The sequence below is a fragment of the Callithrix jacchus genome, chromosome 6 (genome assembly GCF_049354715.1).
Source record: "Callithrix jacchus isolate 240 chromosome 6, calJac240_pri, whole genome shotgun sequence".
Lineage (NCBI taxonomy): Eukaryota > Metazoa > Chordata > Mammalia > Primates > Cebidae > Callithrix > Callithrix jacchus.
Window position 1 is genome coordinate 78,999,652 of NC_133507.1, and position 20,850 is coordinate 79,020,501.

The 20,850-nt window shown below is 45.3% G+C and overlaps 1 protein-coding gene across 6 annotated transcripts in view; it reads left to right on the forward strand.

Annotated features, from left to right (window-relative positions):
- Window positions 1-20,850, forward strand: part of NMI (N-myc and STAT interactor) — a 120,825-nt gene that overhangs the window by 37,274 nt on the left and 62,701 nt on the right. For 2 of the 6 annotated variants that reach the window (XM_078327804.1, XM_078327805.1), the window contains exon 1: window positions 14,127-14,363. The exons of the other annotated variants lie outside the window; for them this stretch is intronic. The gene's annotated coding sequence lies outside the window, so the exon portion shown is untranslated. Of the gene's footprint in view, window positions 1-14,126; window positions 14,364-20,850 lie in introns of those variants that run through there. 6 annotated transcript variants of the gene reach the window in all.

Below are 20,850 nucleotides of genomic sequence, written 5' to 3' on the forward strand. Positions count from 1 at the left end.
TCATTTCCTGTTGTTCATTGATAGCCATTTATTGTCAACTTTTGATTTTTTTTAAAAAAAATTGGTCTTGTTTTGTTACTTAGATTCTCTACTTTTGGTCTCAGATTGCTTTCCATTATAGCATTCATTTCTCCCAAGCTTTCTTAGTACCTCCAATGATGTTGGAGTTTTTTGAAAAAGCCAACTTATTAGACATGCTCTGATCTGAAGTTAGCTTCAAATCCCTTAGATGTCTTTGCATTGAACATCTCAGGAATGTTCTGGTCTCATCTCTTTTTAAAAGAGCAGTTATGGGGATGTAGGCTGAGAGAACAGAATTTATTGGGTGCTCAGTGGATTATGCATAAAGTTACTAGCGTTCAAAAATCTTTATTTTGGACCGATGGCACATGAAAGATGAGGGAATTGTATCCAAGTTCACAGATAGGGTTAGTGAATTTAAGTTTGTTGCAAAAGAGAAGTGTATAGTCTAGACCAGGTGGTGTGACTATGAAGAAGATAGGCATGGTTAGTGAGAGCAAGATTCATAGGTAGTTGGAAGGAACAAACCATGATGTTTCTTTGGAAAGTATAATTTTTGAGTATTTTAAGTCTGTGGTTTAGGAAGTAAATATAACTTTACTTGTGCAATGCTACAGCAAAACTTTCTTAAAGCCCTTCCAGTTCTTTGCTTGTCACATCCTCCAGTGGTGCCCTTTCCGCATCTCTCTCAAGCTCCTAATTTTCCCCTAGTTCTAATTTATCAAAAATTACTCTCAGAAAAGAGTTTGCAATTAATCTTTACTTAGGCCAGATAACTAAGAACAGATACCCTTCTGTGTTCATTTGCATTTTAATGAAGTTCCTAGTAGAGCCGAGTGTAAATGCTCAATTTGTTTTAACACAAAAATTTAATGAGTTGCTTTGATGAATTAACCCAATCTGGGGTGAGAATTTCTTTCTTCCCTCTCCCAACTTTCATGCAGAATATAAATATTTCCCCTTACCTCGGCATAGTGTCTGAAAAATCTCATCCTCCCTATCATCAAGGAATTACAGAATAATGCCTAATGTTGTGGGTTCTCATTTTGAGGGGCATTCAATTCTATTATGAAAAGAAAGGTGAAATGGGGTTTTCATATGGAAAAGATGCAGAGGGTAATCCCAAGGACAAGAGAGAAAAGACAAGAGAGAGTAGCTAAGGAAATGTTGCCTGTAAACTTATCTTGGAAGTGGTCTAAGAAGCACCCCCTGCCCAGCTTCCAGCACACACCACTCAGGATGAGCCTCCTGAGGAGCTGGGAGAAGATACACTGATGGAATTTCCTTTCAAGGGCTTGGAAGACTTTACCAGTCAAGTATTCTGCCTTTGCAGAGGAATGCCCTCCCCTCCCACAACTTCTGGGTCAAGATGTGCAGTGGCTCCCTCACACATTCACCACTAACTGAAAACCCAGCAAGACTGCTTTTTGTAGAGGAGTTCCTCTTTTGGTTGCTTTTCCATAATGTTCCAATATCCATAGGCCTAAGCAGCTATTAGATTCCTAATGGCATGGTAGGGAGAACTCCATATCTGAATCGGCATAGGGCTGCTCTGAACAAGCTTAAGCTCTCTTAACCTGCCGTGGTAGTTCATGATGTCACTATTATGTGAAGATAACTGAAAAATTGAGACATTAGCCAGTATGCCAGTGTGTGCCTGTAGTCCCAGCTATTCAGGAGGCTGAGGCAGGAGGATCACTTGAGCCCAGGAGTTTGAGGCTGCAGTGAAGTATGATTGCATGACTACAGTATAGCGTGGGCAACAGAACGATATGATGTCTCAAAAAAAAAAAAAAAAGAGAGAGACACTAAAGTAGAATTTGAAACATCTGTCAGTGGTTAAGAGGAAATACTTTATATCCTTTTGACATGCTGAGTTTCAGCTGACAGGGAAAAGGGATGGGGAAGTGTCAGGTGAATATAGACAGGAGAAAAAGAGAGAAGGAAAACAGGTTCTAAGAGAACACATCTGATTATACTTAAGACTGGATTAGAATGACAAGATGTGCAAAAATGCAATTCTTTGACACACTGTATGAAAAATAAAATATAAATTATATCCTTTATTGATTATATGTTGCAATCTTGGAAAGAGAGGGAAAAATGCAAGATGAGATAAGAAAAGGGTGGAGCAAGCCCAGTGAGTTACAAAATATGTCAATACATTCTTAACACTGCCAGTAAGGACATAAATTTGCAGTACTGGAATGCCCACCCACCCCCAGATCTCCACATGGACTAAGGATGGGAATAAAGGCAATATGGGAAGAAAAACTCATTCCCCTTGAGTATGATTTAAAACGATTAGAGAGAAATTCTTACGTGCGACATAGAACAAGCTTAAAGACATGAAATATGTGGCATTGTACTCATTCATTCAATAATGAGTGCAAACTTTTACAGGGTGAGTGAGCAGGATGGAGCCTAACTAGAACAATGGGAAATATTTGAAAAAGTGAAATATTTAATTATTTTATATCAAAAAGCTTTGAGACAGTGAATATGAGCCTGTGTACAACACTGAATGGAATAATGCGCTTTCAAGTTTATGGGTAAGCAGATGTCAGAAAGAGATCCAAAACTAATGTTGTACTTCCAATACTTATGCAGTGTGACAGTTGTTAGTAATCTTCACCAAATATTTCCAACTCTCCAACTTCTAGCAAACACAATAGCATTGTACTTGTGTCCATCTGTGGTTTGATGGGACCATGTGATTATTTATGGGATGTGAGCAAAAATTTTGTATGTCATCTTAGAGGTGATAATTTGATTGCTAATTCTCCAGAACTCTTTCCTTCTGGTATGGAGGGAAATATCTTTGATGGCAGCTATTCTTTCACCCTGATACCTAATTGATCCCTGGATTTTATATAACCTGAATGAACTATACACCTTTCTTATTCTAAGTTATTGAGATTTTGGGGTCACATATTACTGCTAGCCTAACAATCTATTCTCTGATTTATAGGAAGAACTGAGCTAATATAGATATTGAAACACGAGGTGGCCAGGTGCCATGGCTCACGCCTGTAATCCCAACACTTTGGGAGGCCGAGGTGGGCAGGTCACAAGGTCAGGAGTGGCCAGATCAGCCTGGCCAACATGGTGAAACCCCATCTTTACTATAAATACAAACATTAGCTGGGCGTGTTGGTGCATGAGCTACCACGCCTGGCCTAAGATGGTAAATCTAATTTTTGAAAAGAATCTTTTTCTTTCCATCATGTAGGTGGAAGCTACAGTGAGCCAAGATTATGCCACTGCACTCTGGGTGACAGAGTGAGATTCTGTCTAAAAAAAGAAAAAAGAAAAAGCACTATGAGGACAGGAGTATTAAAATTTACAAGTTCCTAAGAAACTGGAGTATTGTGTTTTTAACTAGATAAGTGAAAAACAGATTAGTCATTATGGGAAGAAAGCCAAGTAATAATTCATAGATTTAAAAAAGAAAAAGCACCATGAGGACAGGAGTATTAAAATTTACAAGTTCCTAAGAAACTGGAGTATCGTATTTTTAACTAGATAAGTGAAAAACAGATTAGTCATTATGGGAAGAAAGCCAAGTGATAATTCATAGATTTGTGTTAGGTTACATGGCACAGCAGGTTACTTTTTTAATTTTAATTTTTTTAAATTTAAATTTGAATTTTTTGAAACATGGTATCATTCTGTCATTCAAGCTAGAGTGTGATCACCGCAGTCTCAACTTCCCCAGGCTCATTTTTGTATTTTCTTTAGTGGTGGGGTTTTGCCATGTTGGCCAGGCTGGTCTCCAACTCTTGAGCTCAAGTGATCTGCCCGCCTCTGCCTCCCAAAGTGCTGAGATTACCACTGTGCCAGCCAACTTTTGGATAACTCCAATGTACTTAAGGTCTATACCTTAGCCTCCAAATAGATATTTAACTTTTTGGAAATGTTTACTAAGGCCATTGTTTGTGTTGAGCATTATGCTGTAAACAGTAGGTAGGGATATAAAGATTAATAAAATATCATCTCAAGGAGTTCACACTTCCCTGTTTGGAATATTCTCAAGTTGATTTGATTATTCACTTGGAAGTTTTGGAAAGGGGTTTCATTAAATGTAATGCTATGCCTGCTGTCATTCCACATCCTCTGGCATAGTGAAGGGAAAATCTACCAGGAAAATTTTTGATCTTAGCATCTTTGGTACTGATAACGCTGGCAAGAGTAGCTGCCACCAGGGCTAGTGGCTTTGTCCATCAAGTATTAGATATAGTTAAGAAAGCTGAGTGCATCCTCCTTCAAAGAAATAATTTATGTCATCGGAGACAGCCTGCTTTTAGAGACAGCTTCCTTTCTGCGTAGATGTCCTGCTCAATTGCTATGGGCAAGATCTTTGCATCTTCTTCCACTCATCATTCCTTCTTTTGGTACAACAGGGAGGACTAAGGGAAGGAGAAGAATCAAGCACATCTCCTAGATCTTTCACCTCTGTTACCAAGAAGTCCTAGTGACAGAAATCCTAGGTTTCCATCTTGATTTCTCTCACCAATCTCAGCCAATCCACTTCCATGTCCTATGGTTCCTACCTTCAAAGACAAATGGTGGCAGAGATTGTTGGATGATTACCACAGGTTCCCTTTTTGCTGGGCACAGTCACAGGCTCTAGTTCCCTGCCTCCTTTGCCATTTTGTGCAGTCAAGTGGCTAGATTGTACTATCAGGATATGAGTTAACATGATGTATAACACTTTCAGTCCAGGCCTGTGAAGTGGTTGGTTATTTGCAATCTGATGACTGAATGAGGACTTTTGAGACCTCAAAGAGAGTGGAACCAAAAGACAGAAAAGCCTCATTTTCTGTGTGACCAGGTAGCGGGGATCACACCACTCAGGAACACCAAACAAAATTCTACTCGGTTAAGCTACTGGGATTGGGATTTACTTGTTACCCTAACTAAACAATACCACTGACTGATCTGCCTCTTTCCATCTCTATGCTACCACCCCAGTCCGTGACACCATGATATCTTCCTTAGACTGTTGTCATAGCTTCTTATCTCCTTCCTTTCTCTCTTGCTACCTAGAAGTCATTCTCTGTAAATCAACCTGGATGCTGTATTAAAAGCAGAAATCAGAACTGATAACTCCCCTACTTAAAAACCCCTCAAGTTTTCTTGTAGCACCAAAAATAACATCAATTTCTTGATCCTGGCTTCCAAGCTCCCTGCCATTCCCCATGCTCTAGGTCTTGTCTACTTCTTAAACCTCACCCATCCTGTCCTAACTTGAACATGCCAAGCTTGTTCCCACTGTAGGGATTTTGCAATCAGTGTTTCCTTTTGCTGTGTTAATCTTTCCTTCATCTTCTTTATTTCACTCAATGTCAGCTTAATTACTACCTCCTCACTGAGGCCCTTGTCACCCAATCTAAAGTAGCATTCAGTCACTTTTATTTTAGGACACTATTTCTCTTTCTTTTCTTTTCTTCTTTCTGTCCTTCCTTCCTTCTTTTTCTCTCTTTCTTTCTTTCTTTCTTTCTTTCTCTCCCTCTCTTTCTTTCTTTCTTCTCATTCTGTCGCCAAAACTGGAGTGCAGTGGTGCAATCTTAGTTCATTGTAAGCTCTGCATCCAGGGTGCAAATGATCCTCTTATCTCAGCCTCCCAAATAGCTGAGACTACAGGCATGCACCACCATATCTGGCTAATTAGGACCCTATTTTCTTAAATGTCAGGTTTTTTGAGATAAAATTTACATCTAGTAAGAGTTAGCCTTTACAAGGTGTACCATTTTATGAATTCCGAAAAACACATTCAGTTGTGTAACTTTCACCATCACAATGAGAATGTAGAGCATTTCTGTTACCCCCAAAATTTCCCTCAATATCACCCTACTTTGAATCTATGCATTGAATTTATCACCATTTTTACTTTATATATTCATTTATCTTTTCATTTGTTTGTTTAATTACCTGTCATCTTCTATTAAAATTTATGTCCTTTAAAACGGAGATCTTGTTTCCTCGTTCACCTCTGAATCCACTGATATGCTGTAGAGTCTCAACAAATATTTGTTGAAGGAAACAAGAGAGAAAAGAAAGAATGTGAGAAGGAAGAAAGGCAGGGAGGGAAGGTAGGGTCTCTATGACTTCACATGTCCAATGGGGATGTGTAATATAATCTTTTTTATAGTGCTTTTGAGGACTACAGGAGATGTTGACTACAAAAGCCCCTAGCATCATGGCTGGCATTCGGTAGTCTACACTTTATATAGTTACAATTGCCTTTGAAGTTGGTTTATCAGTCTTCCTTGGCTAGCTTGGTGTTTTCAGTAAGACTGGTCTTCTTGTTCTTCCTTTTGCTATTTTGTTCCATCATGCTGCCTTCCACTGGTCCAGGGCTTTTTCTCACTAGTGAGAAAACTTTTCAAATCATGTAAGTCACTGACCTCTCTCAGCAGCCCCCATACTAGCAGCAGAGAAGCTTTCAGCTTCCTTCTTGCTCTGGCCAATAATTACATGAATTTTTTCACCAGACCCACAGTCCTATATTAACTAGTGAGGTAAGAGATTCTCTGTTGTCTCCTGTCTTTACAGCAGACCAGCTCACTGATAGAGTTTGGCTGTGTCTCCACACAAATCTCACCTTGAATTGTAGTTTGCATAATCCCCATTGTGCGACCCCTCCTGTAGACCCCTGCCCGGTACCCGATCCCAAGTAAACAGCTCGAGAGTTTGAAGCCAAGGTCAGGTTTATTGGGACCAGCGGGCAGGCCAGGAAAGGAAGGAGATCGGGGCTGGCTGCGACCCCGTAACTGGGGTAGGAGGGTCTTATAGGGGGGTGGACGGGGCATGGACACAGGGCTGGCAGAGTGTTGTGGGAGCTTAGGATAGGCTGTCCGTCTCTAGGCAGACTGCTGAGGTGGCTCAGAGGGTTATGTGTCGGTTCAGGATAGGCTGAGGCTTGGCGGGCTTTACTGCTGGAATGGTTGGCTGCTTGCTGTTGCTGGGCAGAACAGAGCAGGCTTGGTGGGCTTTTCTCAGGGCAGCAGGAAGCCTGAGGGGAGGGTGGGGGCAAGAAACCTGGGGGAAAGAATGGCGGGACTTTCTACCAAACATTCCCGACTCCTTAAAAAGGAAAAAAGGGCGGCGGAAATCGATCTGGCTACTTCCTGCTGGACAGGGGCGGAGTGGGGTTTTTTACGGAGTCTGGGAGGTTGGTAGGGGGGTATATGCGCAATCTGGATGGCTGAGGACTGGTTGTAGCAGCATCTGGTTGATGGTGATCCGGGTGAGCTCCTGGAAACGGCGCTGCAAGAACTGAAAGAAACAAGGGGCGCCGAGTAAGAAAAGACAGATGATAAGCAGAGGCCCTATCAGTGGGGATAGGAGGGTGTACATGGATGACGACCACCATGCGGTGGCTTTAGTGGTAAACTGGTAACTTTGTAGCTCCGTCTTGATCTTCTGGAGATTTTCGATGCGGGTTTCTACTATCCCGGATTCATTGATGTAGTAGCAACATTCTTCCTGTAAGAAGATGCAGGTCCCTCCTCGCTCAGCCGTAAGTAGGTCCAGAGCCCTTCGGTTTTGTAGGGCTACTTGGGCAACCGAAGTGACCTGTCGTTGGAGAGAATCTAGGGAGGCAGCAGAGTCATCAATTGCAGTTTGCAGCTGTGAGGAAAGGCGGGCTAGGGCCTGGTGGGTGTTAATCAGGGCCCGCTTCCTAGGCCTATAGCAGCTGTGGATCCTGCGAGGGAGAGCCCAATAGCTATGGGAAGAAAGGCAGCCCTTCGTTGACGATGGGGGCTGGGGCGTGCGGAAGACATGCTAGTGTGCATCATAAGGAACTCAGCCGGTGAATAGACAGTAAGGCGTGGGACCAAGGTGACAGGGAGACAGCGGGAATGTCCTCGAAGGTCGGACTGGGTTAGTAGTTTGGAGAGGGTACCATCGCACCAAAAGTAAAAACCTTGGGGAGCTGTTAGATTGGTTGTGAGTTGTTGAGTTTTGTTGCATGTGGGGTCTGAGCTCTGAGAAGAGTAGCAGGCCGGAAAGGGTGAAGTGTTGAGATAGAAGAGTGGGACGTCTGGAATTGGGGGGTGTCGGCCTGTCCCGTTGATGTGGCTTGTAAAGAACATGGTCGGGACTGCGACTAGAGGAGATTGTCCAAGAGCCACACACAGGAGGCAAGAGGTCAGATTGGTCAGCCCTGTCTGATTGGCAAGCTTTAGGCCTTCTCTCATAAGGGTTAACCACGAGAAAGGGGCTAGCTGAGTTTTTAATGTAGTTTCTTGCACTTGGATCGTGTTGTGGATTTCTGGAGAGGTGAGGACATATGCCCGCCAGATATATAAGTGTTAGGACGGATAACTTATAGTACTGGTCTCGTAGACTGAGGCCTTTTGGGGTGCTTGCCATCTATCGTCCCAGGGGTCTGGAATGGTTAGAGTAAGTTGGGTTTCTTTGCTGGGGTTGCCTTCTGAGTCGAATTTTGTGGTCCTCTTAAGGAGGGAAGGGAAGCGGCCACCCTGCTCCCATTCGTCAGCTGTGGGATCACTCTGACAGGAGCCCCAGACACATCCCAGACAAGAGTGCCAACTGGAGGTCTTACAATCACCTGTCTGTTTATAGTTAAAGCATAGCAATGGGTGAGTATTGTGGACGTTGTTAAAGGTGGAGAAGTTGAGTTGGATGGGGAATGCACATCCTGTGGTGGGGCAATCTGACGTGGTCAGGAGGTGGTTATGGGAGTAAGGAGGGGTCGAGCAAATCCCAGTAGTTTTGGTATAATTTTCAGTGAGAAAAAATCTCCAGACGTACTGTGGGTTAGCTAAGGACAATTCAGGGCTTAAAGAGCTTAAGTGATAGAGGACCAGTAGGAACACACTCCCAACGGGAACTAGAAGAGCCATCGGGATACTTTTTTACTCTTGAGAGATGGACCCAAGATGGAATCTGGGCAACCTTGATGGCCGTTGGGGTGGCTAAAATGACGGTGTAGGGCCCTTCCCAGCGGGGTGAGATGGGTTTTGGAGTGAGAGTTTTAATGAAGACAGAGTCACCAGGGGCAACCTTTCCCAGAGCGGGTGGAATCTCTGAGGTCTGGGGTATGGAAGCGTTGGCGTGTTCCCTGAGTAGATGTCTGAGGAGGGTAAAATAGGGAAGGTAGGTGCTCAGAGGGGAACTTCCTGGAGAAGGTGGAGTGGATAGCAGGAAAGGTCGCCCGTATAGGAGCTCGAATGGACTGAGCTGTGAGGCTCCTCGGGGGCGGGCCCGCAGCCTGGTAAGAGCTAACGGTAGTAAGGAGACCCACGACTGCTTAAGCTCGAGAGAAAGTTTGGTAAGCTGATCTTTGATGAGTCCGTTAGCCCGTTCTACCTTACCCGATGACTGGGGGTGGTAGGCCGCATGCAGCTTCCACTGAATTCCTAGGGAAGCACAGACAGCATTAGTAACTTTGGAGACAAAGGCCGGGCCGTTGTCTGACTGAATAGTGGCTGGAAGCCCAAACCGAGGGATGATGTCCTGGATAAGATGGGTGGCAACGGTGTCGGCAGACTCTGAAGTGGTGGGAAAAGCTTCAATCCAGCCTGAAAAAGTATCAACGATGGTTAACAGGAACCGAAACTGTTTATGTCTTGGCATGTGAGTAAAATCAATTTGCCAATCTTGTCCTGGCAAAGATCCGCGCAACTGGTGGAGCTGTTGGCGGAGGTGACAGGCTCCTTGGGGGTTGGTCTTCGCACAAATGAGACATTGAGCATGGACCTGGTGAATAAGGGGGGAAAGCCCTTCTGGATGTAATATGGGTAGGAGGAAGTGGAGCAGGGCTTTTGGCCCGATATGCAGGGAATCGTGGATGTCCTTTATGATGGTAGTCTTTTGTGCTTGAGGAAGTATCAGAAGGTTGTGATTGAAGGCCCATCCATCCCTGAAGGTCACTCCAGGGTTTTGCTGTAAAAGTTCGAGCTCAGAGTTGGAATACTGGGGTTTGTAGCAGCGTGACAGGAAGTAGATTTCTTTTGGGGGTGGGCAGGTTTGCGCTGTCTCCCTGGCCGTCCTGTCCGCAAAAGCATTACCCAGGGCTACTAGGGATCTGGAGGTCTGGTGTCCTCGACAGTGAATGATAGCAACTTGCTTTGGAAGCTGGATGGCTGAGATAAGATCGGCTATAAGCTTTCCGTTAACTACCGGGGTGCCCTTGGTGGTCAAGAATCCTCTCTCCTTCCAGATCATACAATGGGAGTGTGCAATAAGGAAAGCGTACTTTGAGTCTGTGTATATATTGACAGTTTTGTCCCTGGCCCACTTGAGAGCCCGGGTGAGGGCGACTAACTCAGCCTGTTGTGAGGTGGTTCCTAAGGGGAGGGAATGAGTCTCAACGACGTCTGAAGGGGTCACTATTGCATATCCAGCAATACGGGGTTTCCCTGGGCATAGGAAGGAGCTCCCATCTACAAAAAGTGTTGCTTCGGCCTCGATGGGGGTAGAGTATAGATCTGGCCGCAGAGACTGAGTTTCAATAATGACTTCAAGACATTGGTGGTCTAGTATTGGTGCGGTGGGAGAAGGAAAGAGGGTGGCTGGATTAAGAGCAGAACAGTGAGAGAGGGAGACATCCGGATTTTCCAGGAACAGAAGGTGCAGGAGCTGTATCTTGGACGGCCCAAGGTGTGGTAAAGCCTGACTAGACACGAGTTCCTGCAATCTGTCGGGGGAGAATACTTTGAGAGGTTGTTGGAGGTTAATCTTAAGAGCTTCCGTTGTAAGCGTAGCGGCCGCTGCCAAGGCTCGAAGGCAAGGGGGCCATCCCTTTTCTGTGGGGCTGAGTTGCTTGGAGAGGTATGCTAGTGGAAGGAGGGTGTCACCGACCGGTTGAGCCAGGACTCCTACCGCGACGTGGGCTTTCTCATCCGTATACAAGTGAAAAGGAAGATTGGGATTGGGCAGAGCAAGAAAGGTTGAAGCACATAGCGCTTGTAGGAGCGCGTGGAAGGCTCGAGTCACTGTTCCCTGTGAAGTAAGTGGGCCTTCAGGAGTATCTGCGGCTGCTTGGTAAAGTGGCTTGGCCAGTAGGGCAAAGTTGGGCACCCAATGCCGGAAGAATCCCACTACCCCCAGAAAGGAGAGTATTTCAGTGGCAGACTGTGGGGGTTGGAGGGCTTTCAGGGCCTGCAGTCGATTGGGGATAATGGATTTCTCTCCCGGGGAAAGCTGTAGGCCCAAGTAAATGACTGATGAGGTAACGAGTTGGGCCTTCTTTCTTGAAACTCTATACCCTTTGTCTCCTAAAAAATTGAGCAAAACCGTTGTGGCTCGGGTGCACTCTTCCTGACTGGGGGAACAGACGAGTAAGTCATCAACATACTGCAGAACAGTAGATGGGGCTAGGCAGCAGTCAAGAAGGTCTGTTGCCAGGGCCTGACCGAACAGGTGGGGGCTGTCCCTGAAACCTTGGGGAAGAACTGTCCAGGTGAGTTGACAGGAGTTGTCAGTAAGTGGATCTTCCCAGGTGAAGGCGAAGATGAAATAGGAATCTGGGTGTAAGGGAATGGTGAAAAAGGCGTCCTTGAGGTCAAGGACCGAGAAAAAGGTAGTATCGGAGGGAATTCTGGAGAGTATGGTGTACGGGTTTGGGACTACAGGATGTATAGGGACTACTGCAGCATTGACTAGTCGGAGGTCTTGGACCAGGCGGTATTCTCCTGAGGGTTTCCAGACTGGGAGGATGAGAGTGTTACATGGGGAATTGGTGGGTACTAGGAGACCACGACTTTTTAGCCTCTCAATGATAGGGCGAAGTCCTAGGCGGTGCTTCTTGGAAATAGGAAACTGAGGTCGACAAAGAAACCGGGAGGAGTGTTCCCGGAGGCAAACCTTAACTGGCTTGTGGTGTGTGGCTACTACAGGTGTGTCCGTTTCCCATACTTTAGGGTGTACTTTAGGGAGGAGGATGTCTGGGGAGGCATAGCCTGAGTCAGAGTCGAGGTGGTGAGCAACTAACAGGAGGTGTTGGGGAGAGGTGGGGAAAGTGATGTGGGCTTTGAGTTTTGTTAGGATGTCTCGTCCCAGCAGAGGCACAGGGCAAGAGGGGATAATGAGGAAAGATTGGCTGAATGGGACTGAGTTATACATACAGGTGAGCGGTGGGGTCTGGCGTGGGGTGTGGGCAGCTCCATCGATTCCCACAACAGAGACCTGGGAAAGTATGGTCTGGCCCTGAAAAGAGGGAAGCACAGAGTAGGTAGCCCCCGTATTGAGCAAAAAGGAGACGCTTTTTCCCACTACCTGAAGTGACACCCGAGGCTCGGCGAGGGTTACTGGGGTCGACGAGCCTGGGCCTCCCTAGTCGTCCAAAAGCCCCAGTAGCTCAGGTTATAGGCGGCCAGGAGAGCCAGACTCCCGAGCCGGAGGATCAGGGGTTGGCCCTCCCGGAGAGGCACCCCTTGGTCCACTACCTCGGCTTGTGTTGGCCGGGGTCCTGGATCCCTGGGGGCACTCTGATGTCCAGTGGCCACTGAGCTGACAGAGGGGGCAGAGCCTGGCTGGCGGCCATGGCTGAGGGCAACTAGAGGCCCAATGCCCTTCCTTGCCGCATTTGAAACATGCCCCTGGCGGGGGCTTGGAGCGGCTATTCGGACCCCTGTTTCCTGCCGGCCGTAGGGCTGCCACCAGGGCTTGGGTCTGCAGCGCAACCTTTTGTTTCAATCGAGCTTGGCGGGCAACCTCTGCCGCATCTTCCCTGGCATTAAAGACCTTAAAGGCCATCTTAACCAGGTCTTGTATAGGAGTCTCTGGGCCGTCCTCGGCCTTTTTAAGTTTTTTCTGGATGTCAGGGGCGGATTGGGAAATGAAGTGGGAAGCTAGGACAGTAGCACCATTTTGGGAGGCTGGGTCTAGTCGGGTATAACAGACAAGGGCTTCCTGAAGGCGGTTGAGAAAAAGGGCCGGGTTCTCATCTGGCTTCTGTGTAATTTCTCTTAGTTTATCATAGTTAACGACTTTGTTGGATACAGCTTCTAACCCACGCAACAGGTACTGAAGCATGCGGTCTCGAGCTGGGATGTGGGAGCCAGCTCCATCCTGATATACCCATTGGGGATCTGTGGTGGGAATAACTTCCGTGCCTACTGGGACTTGGTTTGGGTTTATGGCATGATCTCTATCTGCTTGATGCCTGGCTGCCGCTAGGATGCGCTCATGCTCTTCGGCAGAGAGGGTCGATGTACAGATGACCCGGATATCGTGCCAGGTAAGACTATAGGCCTGGGTGAGATACTGAAACTCCTTAATGTAGGTGGAGGGGTCTGCCGAGAAGGACCCAAGGCGGCGTTCAATTTGAGCTAGGTCTTGGAGAGAAAAAGGGACATGGACTCGGACAAGGCCCTCTACCCCGGCTACTTCCCGTAGGGGTGCTATGACAGAGGGAGGTACTGAAGTCTTGGTACGGGTATGGGCCACCACAGGGGAGGAGGGAGGAGGGCAGATGGGAGGAGGAGCGGTCGGGGGAGTGGCTGAAGGTGTAGGCGGAGAGGAGGGAGGAGATACAGCAGGAGGAGATACAGAGGGAGGGGGGTTAGATGGGTCAGGGACTTCCGGAGTGGGAACAAAGGGGGAAGACAAATGGTCAGGCATCTCTTCTTGTAGAGTATAGGGAGGTGGCTTGGTTGGGGAGGTAGGAGTCTGCGGTGGGAGAGTTCGGGCTAAAAGGACTTGGTGAGTGGAGCAAGAAGAGCAGAGGTCTGGATGGGAGCGCAGGTCCCAAAAAGCCTGAACATAAGGCACTTCCCTGTCTTTGCCGGCCCGGCGGCAGAAGTTATCTAGGTCGGGGAGCACATTGAAATCGAAAGTGCCGGTGGGAGGCCAATGCGACTTGTTATCTAGCTGGTACTGGGGCCAGGCCACCTGGGAGAGGAAGATAAGCTTCTTTCGCTTAAGGGTTTGGGAGTAGCCCAAGCAGGTAAAGTTAAGAAGTAAACAACCGAGTGGGGTGTTTGTAGGAATTTTGGACTCCACATTCCCCATGGTGTGTGCGGCAAAGGATTCCTGCCAGCGGAGGGCAGTCTCGGAACAGTATCCGAGCTCGGAACAGTATCCGAGTGGGCTGGGGTGGTGTGGGGGGGGAGGCGTCCCTCCAACCCACCAGCTTCCCCAGAGGAAGGTGGATAGGAAGGACCAGAGAAGGCGTCCCCTGTCTGATCGTTCCTATTTAATGGTTTTGGGTTGGGTGGGTCAGAGAAGGCGTCCCTTGTCTGCCGACCCAAGGCTCCTGGAGCCTGGTTGGGGGATCCTGCTCGGGCCGGCCGGCGCTTGGCGAGGGATCCGTGGAGTGGGACTGGGAGGAAGCGTCTTTGCCACACGCACCACAGAAGGAGAAGGTAAGAAACAGGACTTACCTGGTCCGGAGTGCTGAGGCCGAATTGGAGGAGGGCTGGAAAGGTCGCTGGAGGGAGGGGGTCGCTAGGGGGCTAGCGACCCTCGCTCCCGGGTGTCGGCACCAATATGTGCGACCCCTCCTGTAGACCCCTGCCCGGTACCCGATCCCAAGTAAACAGCTCGAGAGTTTGAAGCCGAGGTCAGGTTTATTGGGACCAGCGGGCAGGCCAGGAAAGGAAGGAGATCGGGGCTGGCTGCGACCCCGTAACTGGGGTAGGAGGGTCTTATAGGGGGGTGGACGGGGCATGGACACAGGGCTGGCAGAGTGTTGTGGGAGCTTAGGATAGGCTGTCCGTCTCTAGGCAGACTGCTGAGGTGGCTCAGAGGGTTATGTGTCGGTTCAGGATAGGCTGAGGCTTGGCGGGCTTTACTGCTGGAATGGTTGGCTGCTTGCTGTTGCTGGGCAGAACAGAGCAGGCTTGGTGGGCTTTTCTCAGGGCAGCAGGAAGCCTGAGGGGAGGGTGGGGGCAAGAAACCTGGGGGAAAGATGGCGGGACTTTCTACCGAACACCCATGTGTTGTGATAGGTAATCGAATCATGGGGGCTGTTACCCCCAAGCTGGTGTTCTCATGATAGTGAGTGAGTTCTCACAAAATATGGTGGTTTTATAAGGGGCACTCATTCTCTTTCCCTCAGCACTCACTTCTCTCACCTGCTGCCCTGTAAGATGTGCCTGTTTTGACTTTCATCTTGGTTGTAAGTTTCCTGAGGCCTCTCTAGCCATGGAAAACCATGAGTCAATTAAACTTCTTTTCTTTATAAATTACCCAGTCTTGGATATGTCTTCCTAGCAGCATGAGAATGGGCTAACATACTCACTCTGCAGTGAGATTCTTGAATTCTCTCAAGGATTTAATGCTCTTTTTGAGCCCACTTTAGGGTGCAACCTTGCCCTGGACCTCATGGGAGTCAGCACCCTTCATGTCCACCTCGATATCCTTTCCAGAGAGGCCTTTGTCCATAGCTGATGCTCACATAGCTTTGGGTTGCAGTTTTCAGATTTCCTGTGGCATCAAGTTAAAGCGTTCTGTCACCATTCTCTACCCCCATCTCAAGGGGACTTCTGAATGTCTGCATGTATGGGGGACCTTTGTTTTAGTTCTTCTTAGCTAATTTAGCATACTGTGCAGCAATGTAAAGAATGAGAAGGAAGGGGCCGGATGTGGTGGCTCACGCCTGTATCCCAGCACTTTGGGAGGCTGAGGCAGTTGGATCACGAGGTCGGAAGATCGAGACCATCCTGGCTAACATGCTGAAACCCATATCTACTAAAAATACAAAAATCTAGCCAGGTGTGGTGGCACGCACCTATAATCCTAGCTACTTGGGAGGTTGAGGCAGGAGAATTGCTTGAACTCGGGAGGTGGAGGTTGCAGTGAGCCGAGATCATTCCGTTGCACTCCAACTGGACAACAAGAGCAAAACTCAATCTCAAAAAAAAAAAAAGAAGAAGAATGAGAGGAAAGAATTCCAGTACTCATGGGGGGACATTTATTTAATCAGTATCATTTGAGTATTTTAAATGACAATGTAGTTACTGAGTAACTAAAATTAATCTAGAGATGTAAAAAAAGCCAAAACTGATTTGATCTGTTATCTAATTTGAGACCTGGGAGAGAGTTTCATGAGCCTCTTTCTGATATCCTCATCTTGCAGACATAAAAATGGATGCCCACAAAAATTAAACTGTCTAGTCGAAGTAATATCCATCAGAATCTGGTCTAAGACCCAGGTCTGCTAACTCCTGTTCACAAATCGTTACTAAAGTCAACATGCTATCTCCTGGAGAGGGAAAATGGGGTGAAGGCCCAAATGAAAGCCTTTATGACTATTTAATACACTGTCACTGCACAGCCAAAGCTCAGAGATACTGATAGCCTAAGAATCAACTGGGGAGGCTGGCACGTTAATCTTTGCTGTGGCACCCTTGCAAAGGAAGATAATATTACATATGTTAGGATAAAACGGTAGCTAATAGGGATAAATGCATTCCTTAAACAAAAAATTGTCTTAAACTGTGTTAGTGTCTTGATAAGATAGTCTTGCCAGGGCCAAAATGTTCCAAGTGAAGGGAAACACATTTATAGAAGTTCAGAAATGGAAACAGATGACTCCTTTGGAGAACAGCAAGTTCTTCAGTATAGCTGGGGAAAAGGGGCATAGCAGGAGATGGAGAGAAGAGGTAGGAGAAGAGGCCTGAAGCACCAGCCAAATCTTCTTTGCAAAACTGAGTTTGAATTTTATCCTGAAGCCTAGGGACAACTTTTAAAGGCCAAGAAACTTTCTAAAACATGTTTATTTCCTTACTTAAGCCTCAAGACTCTTCAGAAGTCCTCTTATTCATGAACTTGTTTGATACCTTGGACAGTAAATGTGTTTTATTTATTTAAGAGCTATTTTGAAAAACTCCGAAGAGAAACAGAATTAGCTGAGCACAGGAAAATATATAAGCAGAAAAGTACTTCTACTAAAGGTGGGAGTGGCTCTAGGATTGCTCTAAAGACACAGCAATGGATGTAAGGAGTAGGAGGGGTCTCTCTAGCAATCATTAGTGTGATGGGGGAAGCATCCAGAATGGTTAGTTGGGTCAGTCCTGGCAAGAGGAAGAGAGCAGGACTGTTCCCTCCTTGTGGGAGGAACTGTGGGTGAGTACTGCAATCAGAGGAAGGGCAGTGTCCTGGAGGACTATTTTACCTCAGAAGGGAAGAGAAACAGATATTTCCAGTAGATGGGCTATTGTCACATCCCAAGAGGGCAGCTGACTCTACTCCTTCATAGTAACTGGTGCAGACTTTGTTGAACAAAGCAGAATTCTGATTCCAAAGACACATAGGAACTGAAAACCAAACATCATCAACCTTTTAAGGAAAAGCAAAATCATGAAAGAGAAGCACCAAAATCAACTGACAGAACTAACACAGAAGGAAGCTGACTTTATATATCAAAAGGTAAGAACAGATTGCAACCATGAAACAAGAACAGAATATTCCGAAAGAGAGCCAGTGAATGATGATGGCAATATAATCATTGAAATAAAAATTCATCAGGTGACCTGAAGAGCAGAATGGATACAATTGAAGACTGAATACCAACTGGGAAATTAAAAAGAAGAGTAATCCCAGCACATAATGCAAGAGGACAGAAAGATGATGAGTAGGAATGGTATCAGCTCTTCTTTGTATGCCTGGTAGAATTTGGCTGTGAACCCATCTGGATCTGAACTTTTTTTGGTTGGTAGGCTATTAATTGCTGTCTCAACTTCAGACCTTGTTATTGGTCTATTCAGGGTTTCAACTTCTTCCTGGCTTAGTCTTGGGAGTGTGCAAGTGTCCAGGAATTTATCCATTTCTTCCTGATTTACTGGTTTATGAGCATAGAGCTGTTTGTAGTAATCTCTGAATGTGGTTTGTGTTTCCGAGGAATTGGTGGTGATCTCCCCTTTGTCATTTTTTTCTTTGAGACAGAGTCTCGCTCTCACAACCATCGCATAAACAGAACCAAAGACAAAAACCACACGATTATCTCAATAGATGCAGAGAAGGCCTTCAACAAAATTCAGCAGCCCTTTATGCTAAAAACTCTCAATAAACTAGGTATCAATGGAATGTATCTCAAAATAATAAAAGCTATTTATGACAAACCCACAGCCAATATCATCCTGAATGGGCAGAAGCTAGAAGCATTCCCTTTAAAAACTGGCACTAGACAAGGATGCCTCTCTCACCACTCTTCTTCAATATAGTATTGGAGCTTCCAGCCAGAGCAATTAGGCAAGAAAAAGAAATAAAGGGCATTCAGTTAGAAAAAGAAGAAGTCAAATTGTCCCTATTTGCAGACAACATGATCATATGTTTTGAAAACCCCATCATCTCAGCCCAAAACCTCCTTAAGTTGATAAGCAACTTCAACAAAGTCTCAGGATACAAAATCAATTTGCAGAAATCACAAGCATTCCTATACACCAATAACAGACTAACAGAGAGCCAAATCATGAGCGAACTCCGATTTATAATTACTACAAAGAGAATAAAATACCTAGGAATACAACTAACAAAGGATGTAAAAGATCTCTTCAAGGAGAACTACGTACCACTGATCAAGGAAATAAGAGAGGACACAAACAGATGGAAAAATATTCCATGCTCATGGTTAGGAAGAATCAATATTGTGAAAATGGCCATACTGCCCAAAGTAATTTATAGATTCAATGTTATCCCCATCAAGCTACCATTGACCTTCTTCACAGAACTGGAAAAAACCACTTTAAACTTCATATGGAACCAAAAAAGAGCCTGCATAGCCAAGACAATCCTAAACAAAAAGAACAAAGCTGGAGGCATCATGCTTACTGACTTCAGACTATACTACAAGGCTACAGTAATCAAAACAGCATGGTACTGGTACCAAAACAGAGATATAGACCAATGGAACAGAATAGAGGCCTTGGAAGCAATGCCTTGCATCTACAACCATCTGATCTTTGACAAACCAGACAAAAACAAGCAATGGGGAAAGGATTCCCTGTTTAATAAATAGTGTTGGGAAAACTGGCTAGCCATATGCAGGAAGCTGAAACTGGACCCTTTCCTTACACCTTATACAAAAATTGACTCCAGGTGGATTAAAGATTTAAACGTAAGAACTAACACTGTAAAAACCCTAGAAGAAAACCTAGGCAACACCATTCAGGACATAGGCACAGGCAAGGACTTCATGACTAAGACACCAAAAGCAATGGCAACAAAAACCAAAATAGACAAATGGGATCTAATTAAACTCCAGAGCTTCTGCACAGCAAAAGAAACAATCATTAGAGTGAACTGGCAACCAACAGAATGGGAAAATTTTTTTGCAATCTACTCATCTGACAAAGGGCTAATATCCAGAATCTACAAAGAACTAAAGCAGATTTATAAGAAAAAAACAAACAAACCCATTCAAAAGTGGGTGAAGGATATGAACAGACACTTTTCAAAAGAAGACATTTATGCGGCCAACAAACATATGGAAAAAATGCTCATCATCATTGGTGATTAGAAAAGTGCAAATCAAAACCACATTGAGATACCATCTCACGCCAGTTAGAATGGTGATCATTAAAACATCTGGAGATAACAGATGCTGGAGAGGATGTGGAGAAAAAGGAACACTTTTACACTGTTGCTGGGAGCGTAAATTAGTTCAACTATTATGGAAGACAGTGTGGCGATTCCTCAAGGATCTAGAAATGGAAATTCCATCTGATCCAGCAATCCCATTACTGGGTATATACCTAAAGGATTATAAATCGTTCTATTATAAAGACACATGCCACATGTGTGTTCATTGTAGTGCTGTTTACGATAGCAAAGACCTGGAACCAACCCAAATGCCCATCTGTGATAGACTGGACAAAGAAAATGTGGCACATATACACCATGGAGTACTATGCAGCCATAAAAAACAATGAATTTGTGTCCTTTGTAAACATAGATGAATCTAGAAACCATCATTCTCAGCAAACTGACACAAGAACAAAAAACCAAACACCGCATATTTTCACTCATAGGCGGGTGATGAACAATGAGAATACTGGGCACAGGGAAGGGAACAACACTCACTGGGCTAGGTAGAGGGGTGGAGGGGAGGGGAAGGGAAGGGAGGGCCACCTGAGCCTGGAAAGTCAAGGATACAGTGAGCCATGACCTCACTATTGCACTCCAGCCTGAGCAATGGGAGTGAGACCCTATCTCAAAAACAAAAAAAAGAGGCCGGGACATAACATTGTCACATGGTAAGGTTTATTGAGCAAATGAACAAATGTATTCTTTGAAAACACTCCTGTTCTGGAAAAGCCATGCCACAAATATAGCAGTTATTTCACTGAATTACAGTTGTGGCTTTAAAGCTAGCACCTGCAACCTAAGGAACATAACAATCATCATCAGAATGGTAATTTTCAAGAATGATACAGTCTGGTACTAGGAAGAACACAAATTTGAATTCACGTAAATTACCTTTGTGACCTTGAGCATGTTACTTTCTCACTTAACTTCAGTTTACTTGTCTGTAAGATGTGAGTACATATGTCCTTTGCAGTGTTCCTCTTAGATTTAAGGGAGCTAATCTATTAGAAGGGCTTGTGATACATAATGCATAGTAGGCACTCAATGAAAACTCATTCACTTGTGACTTTATAGTGCATTTCTCAAAGAAGTCCTCAAGTATTTAATTGGATTATCATAATACAGATAATAATTTTAATTTTGGAAAATTAGTTATGAGTACACCACAGCTGGTTTGGAATGTTTCATTCACAAGTTAGACTAAAACATAAATCCGTTTTTAAAAAAAGGTCTTCCATTTCAGTTATCATTATCCTCATTTCTCTCTATCTCACCAAAAGAGCAGTGTCAATGGCAGTGGGATTGCAAATCAATTGGCAGCTA